The sequence below is a fragment of the Rhipicephalus microplus genome, chromosome 8 (genome assembly GCF_043290135.1).
Source record: "Rhipicephalus microplus isolate Deutch F79 chromosome 8, USDA_Rmic, whole genome shotgun sequence".
Taxonomy (NCBI): domain Eukaryota; kingdom Metazoa; phylum Arthropoda; class Arachnida; order Ixodida; family Ixodidae; genus Rhipicephalus; species Rhipicephalus microplus.
The window spans coordinates 124414495-124428212 of NC_134707.1; the positions used below are offsets into that span (position 1 = coordinate 124414495).

The 13718-nt window shown below is 45.3% G+C and overlaps 2 non-coding genes across 2 annotated transcripts; one reads left to right on the top strand and one right to left on the bottom strand.

Annotated features, from left to right (window-relative positions):
- Positions 1-1489: 1489 nt before the first annotated feature.
- On the bottom strand, positions 1490-1561 carry TRNAG-UCC (transfer RNA glycine (anticodon UCC)). Its single transcript has one exon. It is a non-coding gene; the product is annotated as a tRNA-Gly (tRNA).
- Positions 1562-6867: 5306 nt separating this feature from the next.
- On the top strand, positions 6868-6939 carry TRNAG-UCC (transfer RNA glycine (anticodon UCC)). Its single transcript has one exon. It is a non-coding gene; the product is annotated as a tRNA-Gly (tRNA).
- Positions 6940-13718: the final 6779 nt, after the last annotated feature.

Here is a 13718-nt window from a genome sequence, read left to right on the forward strand (position 1 = left end):
CGCATATCGAGTTTACTTCAGTTGGCGATCTGGAGAACATCGGCAGCTCTTCACGCCTGACCACCCTGATTGTCTAGCTCAAGTCATTGGTTCCGAGCGCTTTAACATCACTCTAGATTGCGTATTTTTCACGCCTTCTGGATGATTTTGGCCTCCAAAGCTAGTTCCAAGACCATCTTCACTGAGTTGCATGCAAGTACACGAAAAGTTCTTCCTTCACTCCTCTCATGTGAAAATGGACGTTTTTGTCCTCAGGCATGTCATCGCCGGATGCTGGTAAAGCCGTGTCATCTCCTCCGTAAGGATGGTGGCAGTCTTATTCGGGCCATTTTGTTACGATCGACGCTTGTAAGAGTTGCGAGGAAGCTGTTCCACTTCGTAAGAGCGGAATCTGTTCTTCAGTCAGGTCCTATCACAGTCTTCCAACGAGATACATACAAAGGGAAGCATGTTATCTGGGTCCCAGTTTTTGAACGGCACAGTCCTCTCGTTACACTCAAGCTGTGTCTCACCCCCGCATAATAGAACGTCCCTTCACTCAACGCTCCACCTGCACTTGAGAAAGCCGACGGGAGCACCGTCTCTAGACACGGCAAGTTACTGCATATCAGCGATAATCTGCTGCGCTTCTTGAGTCGCGCAGCGTCACTTTTGTGCCGAGCTGTGGCGCAGTGGTCAACTCTGTCAAGTGAAGGGAGAAAGTGGAGTCGAGGAGCGTTTGTGAATACGGGGGTCAGAGTCTTCACATGCTGAACCCATAAAGATAGGCGGCTCCTTCGGCCGCTCAATCCCAATCACAGGTAGTAACGCAGTGGCTGTCATTGTTGTTGCCGTCAAGGTCACGCACGTTGTCTGGTAGAAGCCCAAACTCTGGTGGAAGACTTCGTTGCCTGCGGCTGGCTCACTGGTTGGGGTTGGCGTGAATGTCTCCTTGACGGTGTGGCATTGACTCACCACTGTAGAGGGGCGTTCGGTACATGAGCCGGGAAGTGCCTCCACCATATGTCACGGGGTCATGAAGTCGACAAAGGAAGCAATAAGACGCATTATTCAAAGCCCACTACAAAAAATATCGACATTCAGGCGCCAACAGTATGACATGCATAATTTTTACCATTGTGACTCTTTTTTCATGCTTCTAAATGTATAGGCACAGGTTAGTTTGCATTTCTGCCCCATCAGAGTGATGCCACCACGACCAGTAATCGCGCGCGCGTTCTCTACATCAACATTCGGCTGCTTAACTATCAAGCAGCCACAGTGTCACTCAATATGAAGGCGTTACCAGTGCCAAAAGTTATTATAGGTAAGCCCGACTCAAGCATTAAAAATGCACTTGCTTAAGGAGGCTTTGAAAAAGCTATCTCTAAAACCTTTGAAATAGCTGGGAGTTCCCATCAAACAGCGGAATTCCTGCGATACAAGAAACGGTGTATTTCACATCGCAACCCAACCTTTGAAAAAGCTTTGCAACAAAGAAAAAGAAACATGCGTCGGCCGGGAATCGAACCCGGGTCAACTGCTTGGAAGGCAGCTATGCTAACCACTATACCACCGACGCCCCCGATCGGAAAGCGGCCTTCAGTGCTTCAAACGGAAAACGCGTATCGTAAGGGCGTGAGAAGAGTAAGGGAAAATACGTCGATGTGTCCTGTCGTGTCTGCATTTGGCTGGCCCACACCAAACCGAGTGACTTCCACCTTTTACGTCTTGCTTCTCATTGGTCACTGGTATGAAAAAACGTCCACTAATCAGGTTGTTATGTGGTGTTTATAGGTATTTCACATTCGGCAAGCCTAACAGGGGTTGATTTCAGACTCAGGAGCAGACCGCTTGAAGAGAACGAGTAGAAGCAGCCGCAACAGAATACAGGTGTTGCATGGTCTCAGCTGGAACTCGCCGGTGTACACTTATGTGCATGCGTACGCCATTGTTTCCCCTGAACGACAGGAGCGTGATATTACAGCTGCACATTTTCTTTTCAAAGTATCCATACATTGCGGTTGGCCCTGGCAAATAAAAAAATCACTGTACATTGAGACGTTGCGTATATAAGAGCAAGCCATTTATATTAGAAACAGCAACCCAACAACTTTGTGGTAATTTGTGTGTCAACAATATAGAGCTAAGTAAAGATGATAATGGGAGCCCGGGTCGGCCACCTGCAGCTCGCGTGAGAGTATTTACGCGGAGTCCAGCACGACTGCTAATCCCCCACCCTCATTCCACGCACACATTTCTTTCCTTGTCACTTTCTATCTATAGGCCAACATAGCAATTTAACGTCAAATGGGATTAGCCACTTAGCCACTTGCAAGCGCCACAATACGCGTGGAAATGACCGCAGAAATTTTGATGCCACTCTCTAGCGTGAAACTATAGCGCCACTGGTGCTGGTGCTGTATCTAATGGAAGAAGCGCTTACCTATACGAAGTTATCTTGACGTAGCATGCCGCTTTCTTCCGGCAGTTTCAGTTTGAAGAACTCAAGAAACTATATTATTCGCACAAATGGTTTCTCAGTGGTCCTTATCTTGTATCCCATCATCGCTTAATGCTCGGAACTGTCTTTAAATGTGAAGCATTTTTTTTGCGTACTGCAAGCATTTTTAGAGTTTTGTTCGCGTATCCATTTTTCAGTCTTTCTATCTAGCCGACCGCGTTCGCCTGCTCCCGTGATGACCTCCTTAATTTGCGGCGAAGAAGAATTAGTATGGAAAGTAAAGGTGGTTTGACGGTTATGAATCGCTCGTCATGACATAAATAACGTCATAATACCGTCACGTACGCCGTCAGACACTTTCCACGAAACAGTGGCACATATCCGCGTGTGGTTATGTGCCACTGATGTGCCGGTATAGGTTACAGGTAATTTGTAGATTATATTAAACCACGAAGGCCGAGTACAGACATTTGTAACATTAACGTGTGAGCGTTAATAAAAAGTCCACATAAGCGGCGTTGACCCGAGAAATGGTAAGAAAAATTGGCAGGGTCTCAGTAGAAAACGAACCCATTCTGCGTGGCAACCAAACGTTCTGCCACAGAGCCATGCCACATCAGGGAAATGGCTCTGAAGTATGCCGTAATGTTCGTGAAACATCAATTGCGATTGCAGTGCTAGATGTCCAATCTTATGAATAGTGCATACGTGCTCCTATTAAACAGCCATTACATTGGGTTAACGACCATCATAGCGAAGCGCGATACACTGAAACTCAATTATCTATCAGTGTCCAGGTCCACCATTCGTACTGGCACACGCACTATATGTCAGCTTACAGTATCTGATGTTGCTAATGCCTGCGTTGGGGGTTGTCGGCATCGTTCTGCAACAGTAAATGCGCCCTGTTAAACACATGTTTGTGCGTACATTTCTACATAAGTTTTGCACCATTTCACAAAATTTCGCTCGAAAAGAAATCACAACGTAGTCACCTTTCCTCCGCATGCTTCGCATCACATCAACTTCCAAGCTACATAGAATGTGCTGAATTTTTGTCTATTTGTTGGCAAAAAGACACATGAAGAAATTTTGTGATCGTGCAACGACATGGCTTCAAACGGCCTTCAAACAAGTCCTCAGAGACATAATAATAATAATAATAATAATAATAATAATAATAATAATAATAATAATAATAATAATAATAATAATAATAATAATAATAATAATAATAATAATAATAATAATAATAATAATAATAATAATGTAACAACTTATTAATTATTATTATTATTATTATTATTATTATTATTATTATTATTATTATTATTATTATTATTATTATTATTATTATTATTATAAACGAGTTGTTAGTTAACAAGTTACCGGAGACATGTGGCAGTAGTGTTTCAGTATTTAACAGATCATTCAAGAAGCCGTCTGCGACTCCTGCTGCATTGGTTTTTCAGAGCAAGACACTGTCTTCCCACTCGTCCTGCTTTTTTTTGCTTAACTACCGATCACGAGAGAGAGCACTGCATCAGTGACATCACTCTTGCCGAGAAGCGCCAAAAACTTGTCACAGATGATCGATGTTTTTGGTGCACGACAAAAGAACATCTTGTCCGTGATTGCCGATGGGGAGTAAGGCATGCAAACGCCGACACGCCTTCTCGATGCGCAATGCTCGTAGCTTGGAAATACCATCGACTAATTCTCAGAACGAGCCGATTACTACGATGCAAGTGTCTACTCAAAAATCTTAGCTTTCCGACATATCAATGACGTTCTACTCTACACGTTTCTAGCTTGGATAACCACTTCGTCACATTGTCGTTTTGTGCGCAGAGTTCTGGATAATGGACGCCAGCGAACATTTGTTGCTGAGAGTGTCGCTTCTAAGCTAAACCTACCGGCTATCGCCGAGACCAAACTCGCCATCAGTGCGTTTGGTAGAGCCAGTGGTACGACAAGGAGGTTCAAAATAATCAAGTTCATGCTACACAGTCAGCTTGACAGCATGACCATCGACATTGCGCCATAGTGGTGCCCTTTATGTGTGAGGAAATGATTGAAGCACCAAGTCAGAGTCATCTCCTTCAAGCCATCGCAGCGGAAGGGAAACATCTGGCTGACGCAGTCGTTTACCCGAGTGTAGATTGTGAGCCAGGTGTGAGCGTCCTCGTTGAATTGAACCAGCTTTGGAAGTTGATGCCCAGCACGAGGGAAGTGAAGTGGGATGAAGAAAACCCTGCCTTACTCGCCATCAACACAAAAATGGGTGGCACTCTCCAAGGCCCCTTATCTGGTGGTGGAAGCACGAGTGAGAAAGCAAGCACCCATGTATGTGTTCTCCAAACAGGTTCCCACGAAGGCGACCAGATCGCCTTCCCATTGCAAAAATTTTGGGACCTCGATGTTATCGGCACTGCTGACACGCCAACGCCTCAGCGCGAAGCAGATGTTTTAGAAGCATTCAACAACACTGCCAATCTTCGGAACGGACGCTATGAAGTTGCGTTGCCGTGGAAATCACCTCTTGTCGACATGGCCGACCATCGCAAAGTAGCCCTTTCGAAACTCCATGGACTCGTCAGGCGGCTGTCATCAAACGACAAAACCAAGATCGAACGATAGAGCTATCATGCAATATAAAATGGTCATGATGAAAAAGTTGAAGATGGCGACTTTCTTAAGGTTGTGATCAGGTTTCGCCTTTTCACCATCGAAATTACAGCAGACGTGTACAAGGCGTTTCTACAAATCAGCATACGAGAAGAAGACAGAGATGCTCTTCGTTTTTTGTGATCTTAAGGGCTACTAATGTTAGGCAGAACAAAATTCATAAAATGCGAACAACTAGTGTTTCATTCGGCACTTCCGCAAGCCCGTTCCTATTATCTGAAACCTTGAAATACCATTTCGATCACGTCAAACAAATTTACTATGTTACGGCTGCAAAACTGAAAGCCAGCTTTTACGTCGATTATTTAGTTTTCGAAGCTTCAACTACAACTGCGTTGCTACAGCTATACAACGAGGCCAAGGCCATAATGGGGCTGGCCGGAATTAAAATGCAGAAGTGGTCAACTAACTGCGATCTGTTAAGAGGGAAGCTCAAGAAGACAGAAGAGACGTCAGCTGAGGAGGTCTCACTATCTAAGGTTCTTGGGCTATCCTGGAACTACACTGACGACATCAGTTCAGTGAAATTAAAGTCTGTGAAAAAAGTCTTAAAAGTGAGACTTAGTACCCTGCAAACTGTGCTCCTGGCTTCATCACAAATTTTAGACCCATTAGGACTGCTGGAACCGTTAACAATTCGAGTTGAAGTACTCTTTCAGAGGATATGGATGCAAGGACTTGATTGGGAAAGCGTTCTCCCCGACACACTGAAGATCAAATGGGACAAGTGGACTATGGAACTTCAAGACCTCCAGGACTTTAGATTCAAGAGGTATCAACTAAATAGCATCATCTCTCTAAACAGCACTCACTAGCTAGACATATTCACGGTCGCTAGCCCGTGTAACTACGGAGCTGTGGCATGCATACGAATGGAAGACAGTGCTGGAGCGGTTCGACTACAGCAGCTATTCGCTAAGCCACGGGTGGCTCCAATCAAGGGTCTCACTTCACCATGCCTGGAACTCGTCGCTGTGGTTCTATAACCATTGCGGGACTCTATAATCATTGCAGTGAGCATTTTATTTTTCAGAGTTTGCAGTTTTAATACTTTTGCCAAAGTTGTGTTGCCCCAGACGAGTAGATAATAGCTAATATTGGAATAAAAGAGCGCATAATCAAAAGGTTTTGCTATTTGTTGAAAAACTATATCTGTTACGTGAAGTGATTGTTATGATTATGGAGGGTGTTGAAGAAATATTATTGACATGTGCATCCCATGACATTGTGCTGCTGAACGTTATTCGTGATTTAAACGTTTCCACGTATTAAATTACAATATCACCTATAGGTAAAAACGGGTCCGTCAGAAGTCAACTTGCCGATTGCATTAAAATACGAGGATACGCAAGTAAAAAAAGGATTTACATACACCGTACTAGTGCAAATTATGTGTATAGCGTTTCAGGCAAAATAGGTATTTAGTTAGCAATAGAAGTTCGTTGGGTAGGTTATGCCTCATCATACAAATGATGCTGAGGGCTAGCGCTCGCCCTGAGAAGCGTTCCATTCTCTCTTTCGACGAAGACCAGTATTCGCCGCTGCTGTGACCGTTGAGCGTTTCTGTGCAAACGTGGTCTACGCGACGGCAATACGCGACGGCGGCACATACGCGATTCTGCGTATCCGAGCCAGATATAGAAACTGCGCTCTGACCTGTTTTCTCGCTCTCTTACTTCCCGCACTTCGCCACGCGTATACCGCATGAACAACTGAAGACAACCCAACGGATGAATGCGTCGGTGGTATAGTGGTTAGCATAGCTGCCTTCCAAGCAGTTGACCCGGGTTCGATTCCCGGCCGACGCACGTTTTATTTCATCGTTTTTTTCTCAAACACACTTTTTTGACGTTTGCGATAAATGAACAGAGCAATATAATTATTTATTTGTTATTTATTTAAATACTATCGATGCCATTTATGACGTTGCAGGGAGGAGTGGTGTTACAAATCAGGAATAGCAGTCTTGAAAGATTCCTAATCAGGGTCCTTGTTTACGTGGGCTGGAAAGTGGTTCAATTCAGATGAAGTGTTGGGCACTTAAAAGTAGAAGTACATGCTGGTATGGCAGAATGGCACATGAACTTTGCAAGAGTGGGCCATGTGACACAAAACGTAAGAAGCTGGCAGGAACAACATGGGTTTTATTTCAGGATTACGGAAATAAAAATTGTGGAAGAGACATAGGCAGCTTCATGTTGCATTGAAATCTGGCGGCCACCCTGTTTGCTTAGAAAACGCAGCAAGTGGCAGCAAAGAATATACAAGATCATTGTGTCACTCGGCGTTAGGTTTTTGTGTAGTTTAAGTACGGCTTTCCAATGAATGTTTTTCCGAACTGCTGGAGATAAAAGTAGAACCGGCTATGTTTGGCTATTTATTTTCTGACTTAAACCAAATGCACGATGGTTGGATAGAATCAAAGAATATTATTCAGATCCAATTGGTCAAGCTGTTTACCAAGCCCTAAGTGGGACGACCTTAAAAGGAAGTAATTTGTAGTGTACTCTGAACATAAAAGGGAAATTGAAAACCGCTTATAACGAATTTAGAAACTTTGACGCAACTATGGAGTCATTTGCTTTTGTCACCGTTTTTGTAAGGCTGAGGTAGAAAGGAAGTTTTTGCCTTTATTCACGAAAAATAGAAAAATAGTCAAGGATAGGAATATTTGGACAGTAATCTCCCTATCTAATCGCCACCTAATCGCCTCTCCCCGCAACAATTTAATGTGTCAGGAGTCTCTTTAGTTATGTATTTTGAAAGATGTTAGAACGCCTAAAATACAACTTCTAATTTACTGCAGACTGGCCGGCACGGAATGATTTTTTTTTCATATGAAAACAAAAACCTTTTTACGTTTTGTAGCGTAGCTATATACATAACATCCTAAACAAATCTTCAGTATTTAAGTGTTGTTATTTACAGATATACCGTTGCTCTGCCTTGAATGGGCGCTGATCTTAACACAAGACGAGATATTTTAGGAAGATTACCCAATGGGCGACTGCTGGCATTGCAGCGCGTTACACTTTGTTTTCGCCCTGATACCTCTCAATTTCCTTACCGAAATCAAATTTTATTTGTTCTTAAAATAAACATTAGTTAGCTGAATTACATTTAGCTAATTCGGTACCAGCGTATGGTCACGCATACTCAAATGAAGCCTTTGTGTTTGCGCAGGTTTAAACGGCCACGCCAAAATCATGGCAATACGCCTTGTGAGAGCTAAGAATGCCCATTGCGGACACTATGTAGAACAAGTTTCCTTTGTTACTTGCGGATATGCTAAAACAGATGCACATGTTCCAGTAGAATACCTGCGTGACATTAAATCCCTGATGAAGATTTGAAATGAATTATCAATGTCCTGCTCGTAAACAAGCGTGTTATTTTACGTGTTGGTCGTCTTATGGTTACGCTGGGCCTCTAGTTTAAGTTTTTATTAAATTTTACTTTCTGAGGAAAGGAACACTTCCAGACAACAAAACCGAGCCTTCTATATTTGATGGGAGGATGCTCCATTTGCCCTTTTAAGTGTGGGTTGAAAAAACAGCATCGTTGAGGGCGCGGTCTGTGCTCGCAGGCGAAGAACTGCAAAATTTTATATACGATTCTACAGTGCCTAATCGAGAGTTGACTAAATACGCAGCAACTTCAGGCATTCAACTTGGTGACGCTTTGTAAGTGTAGTGAGACCCTGCTGGAGAAGGAAATTCGTTGGGGGAAAATTCCCTGTCATTTATCTGGCATGCAAAGCGCACAGCTTTTCTTGAACAGCTTCTAGTTTCTTGATGTCACATTTCTTGAGGGGGTTCCAAAGCGCACTACCATATTCGAGAATGGGACAAATGAGAGTTTTGTAGGTAAGCGATTCGGTTTTCTAAGAAGCAAGATGGTGCATACGGCGCGAAAACCCAAACTTCTAAGGGTGCTATTGCATGTGAGAATAATATGTTCGGACCATGATGAATTATGCATGATGATAATATCAAGACATCACAAATCGATCACTCTGCATAAACTGACATCGTTGAAACCGTAGTCAAAGGTGAATGGGCATCAACATCTGGTAATTGACATAATTACTTTCTTGGAGACGTTAATACTCATTTTTGAAGCGTGGCACCACTTACAGAATAAAAAAAATGAATTATTAAGAATAGCATGCACCAGTGGGTATTTAACAGTATGATACAGGACACAGTCATCTGCGAAAAGGCCTATTTTCACGGAAGTGTGTAAGGGGAGTTCATTAGCCGGAAATTGAGTGGTCCTAGCACAGAAGCCTGGAAGAACTCCTGATAAGGTGAATTAGTAGAGTTCAAGCAGACACATTGGTAACACTGGAAAAGAAAGTCGAATATCCTGTGCACCGTTGATGCATTATTTGGGATTTGTGTAATAGTTCAGGAAGTGATACAGCGTCGAAGGTTTCGGCAAAGCAGATCAACATGGTATCAACCTGGTCCCCTATGTCTAAAGAGCTGCTGTTGTTTGAACAAATTCTCCAATGCGTTTGGTGATAATATGCTATAGCATTTCAAAAGACTATGCTGATAAATAGATGGGTCTCTAAGTGTTTATTAATTGAAGATTACCTGATTTATTCAGGGGTGAATGGAAGCACGTTTTCACGAGGAAAAAGTGTCGCTGACAAGAGATTTTCTGAAGTTCCTTGTGAGGTATCTGCTACACCAAATAGCATATGTAACTAAGGAAACTGCCAGAATGCGGTCGGGACCACATGGTTTCTTGGTGTCTAAGTTTAAAATGAGATTCAGGGCGCCCTCGAGTGACACCAATGCATCGTTGATCCTAGGGTGAGATTTTGAATGTAAAGCGGGAATTCCCTAGTTGTCATTCCTAAAGGCTAAGTGCGAGTAGGTGTTGAAGGCTGAAGTGATTGTGCCAGGATCAGAAATTGAAACATTGTTAATTATCATCGTGTGTGCCCAAGAGCCGTTTAATAGGGGGCCTTCAAAAATTTACAGGGATTTGCTTTCATTGGCTGCGGAAAGGTTATCTTTACCCTATATTTTGATTAGGTTCGTTATTTGTTTCATGCACTTTGCAGATTGACTCCGCTACACTCGTGTGCCACTTTATTGTGTGATCAGATTTACTTAAAGGCATACAGCCAGAAGTACTCAAATGGGACGAGTAAGATGTATCGGCTATTTACATTATGTTATCATAGACTGCCACCAAATCAGACGAATATTTCAATGATCAGGGCTCATGTGGTATCATAGAAATCCTGGTATCATAGATAATAAATGTTGAAACTTAACGTTTCAAAACCAGAATAGTATTCTGAGGGACGCCATAGTGGAGGGCGGCGGAAACTTTGACCACTTGACGCCCAGTGCGGATAAATCATAGACAATAAACTAAGTAGTATGCAGCGTACAACACGTGTTAAAACGGTGTTATCTGACGACAGTCACATTGGTCGATGCGACTGTGATAAAGATGAAGTAGAGTATGAGGTGTATGGTGATTAATAACCAAATATTGGCTGAGGTGCATTCAAGGGCACTGAAGAAGGTATACAAGTGCCTCGCCCTAGTGCTGTTACCCAAAGTTAGTATCACGTACGCAGAGTCGGTGTATTCTTCTGGGGCGCAGTGTAAACGGGTGTTGCAAAGCACATAGCGAGTTTCCGTGGCACCATTCTGCCACCATTTTGACCAGTCAGTTCCATAATAGCGCTCGCGGATGTCTATAGCATATGAAGAAAAGTGACCCGGTTGTTCACACGGCTGACGAGTGGAGTCGGTGAAGCCGCCCCCTGTTTGGGACAAAAGGGGAGAGATGACTGGAAAGCGTGTCTCGCAAAAACAAGGCGACGCATGGTCATCTGGTTCCAAGTTTATTCTTTCGCATTCACGTGTGCCCTTTGAGACTGCCATGAAAACACAGAAGTAGCTTTTTGACTACCGGGCCGCCTGAGTGAAGGTTTGGCTATGCAAATACAGCCTTCGAAGCATGCGGAAGAGCTTGCCCCCAAGCTACACGTCAATACCGAGTATTCCTGGGAGGGGGTGGAAATGATAATAAGTGAAAAGAAGGGAAAAGCGAGTCCCGTAACTTTCTCAGGGGAAGGACACCTCCATAGTAGCTCACCAGGGATGGGGGTGAAGAAGGAATTAAAAAAATAGGATGAAAAGGGAAAGAGATAGAGAGAGAGGAAGGAAAGATGGACATAGTTGCAGGAGTCCGAGGACGACGCACCAGAGGCGAGAGCTGTTGTCGGCATCAGGAGATAGCGTAGGGCAAGTCCAGTAGGCCAGAGCTACGCTGTTGTCGAAGATTGGCAAAGGAGATGGCATAGGGTCCGCCCAGTCGGCCAGAGCTACGCTGACGTCGGAGATCGCGAGGGCACAACCGTTGGCACGGAATGCAACGAGCGAGCCCTTCCTGAGATGGCGGTGCATGCACACCCTGTCGCATGCACACATTGTCAGTGGACAGGGCCTGACAACGCTCTCACTGCGTTTCGGGCGGCTAAGAATTGACGTTTAGTGCGAGAGCTGATGGAATTTGAACTGGGGAACGCCTACAGGCTGACGTCAAGGCCGATATTCGGGTTAACATTGGAAATTGTGGGTCGACACGTGTTGCTCAGAGAACCAATCCCCCCGCATGTTGTATTTTGTAACATGGTTTTTACCAATGCAGTGTCTGCCATGAAAGTGTCCACGCAATGGGTTGTGTGATGCGAGCCCCCATATGGGATTAGCTTGTGTGGAGACCGCGCCTTTACCAGAGGGTTGAAGATATGTTCTTTGGATGAGAATGAAGGCTGGAGGTCCGGCTTGGACCCTGCAAGACGCATGAGTGCTACAATAAAGCGTCTTTTCACCGGACGGTGGCTCTTCCTTCACGCTGCCACCGAGCAATCGAGTCACCTAGGGGCACCCTTTTCGAACCTCAGACACCTTCCCTCCTGTGATATGTGTCGTGCGCGAAGCTTCAAAGTGCGCGCCATTCAAAGTGCGCGCCATACAAAGTGCGCGCTTGAAGCAGACAACGACGAAGGTAGCACGAGGGCTGAGTAGCGTGGCGGCGAAGGTACGAGAAGGAACGAGGAAGACGGGGCTCTCGACTCGGCCGTTGGGTTCCGGACCCGAGCCTAGTAACAGTCGAGCCCGGCCTACCTGCCACGTTCTACCTGCCACGGCCGTGCGTCGCTGACGTGCTGCGGCTTCAAGGCATCCTGTGCTTGAGGACACGCGGAGCTGTCGGGCTACGGGCACGAGTTCCAGCAGAGGTGTCCGGCCGGGACGCGGCCGGTGGTAGTGCCTGGTCTACCGCGCCAACTGGTCCACCTGGTCTACCGTGCGAGCAACGCGGAGCTGTCGGGCTACGGGCACGAGCTCCAGCAGATGTGTCCAGCCGCGACGTGGCTGCGGGGGCGGAGCCTACCCATCAACTAGTCGCCTGGTTGACCGTGCGGACAACGCGAGCCAGCTCAAGACGTAGCAACGAACCTCGGTGAGACCGACCTCATGTCTTGTGTCCATGTTAAAAAGGAGGGACGGTTAGTTTAGGACTTTGATAGTTCACAGAGACAGTGAAGGATTCTTTAAATAGCCTGTCCATGTTATGTGTGTTCGTTTTTCGTGTGTATAAAGTGTGGCGTACAAACGGCCTCGTCTTTTCGTGGGAGTCTGGGGCGACGGCTCGGACACCCATTAACTAAGAACCTGCACGTTGCTATAACACCCACTGCAATGTAACACTGGCGTCCGCTGTGACAGGACGAGGCCATTTGTATCGCTTGAGTCAGGCTGACGATTAGTGAGGAAAAGATGAGCTCGACAGATTTAATGGCGTTGGCCATGCGCATGGGTTTGGAAGGTGCGGAATTGAAAACTTGGATTGATGAGCGAGAAGCTCGAGCTCGTGAGGAAAGGGCGGCAGAAAGAGAGGCGAAGAAGGAACAAATGCAGTGGCAATTACAAGTCGAGGAGCAGGCCCAAAGGACGATCCAATTGCGCCTTCAACTGACTCAGACTGAAACCGCCAGAGAGCCTGTCGGGGCAGACATAGGTCGATCATCAAGGGTGTCTTCCAACGTCAATCCTCATAATTTTATACCAGGATTTGATGAAAACCGGGATGACCTAGATGCGTACTTAAAAAGGTTCGAGAATGTGGCGACAGGGCAAGAGTGGCCTAGAGACAAGTGGGCCACGGCTCTGAGTTTGTGCCTAAGCGGAGAAGCGCTAAAAGTGTTTGGTCGCCTATCCCCTGAAGATGCACTTGATTACGAGAAAGTGAAACTGGCTCTATTTCAGCGATTTCGCCTCACAGCGGAAGGGTACCGTGAGAAGTTCCGGCACAGTAAGCCTCAAGAGGGAGAAACCGGCCGGCAGTACGCTGCACGATTAATGAGTTTTTTCGACCGATGGGTGGAAATGTCGAAAGTAGACAAAGAATACGCGTCAGTTCGTGACCTGATTGTAGCTGAACAGTTCATCAGTAAGTGTCATGATCGAGTGGCGCTCTTTTTGCGTGAAAAGAATTGCCGTAAACTTGAAGAAATGGCTGAAGCGGCAGATCAGTTTTTAGAGGCACA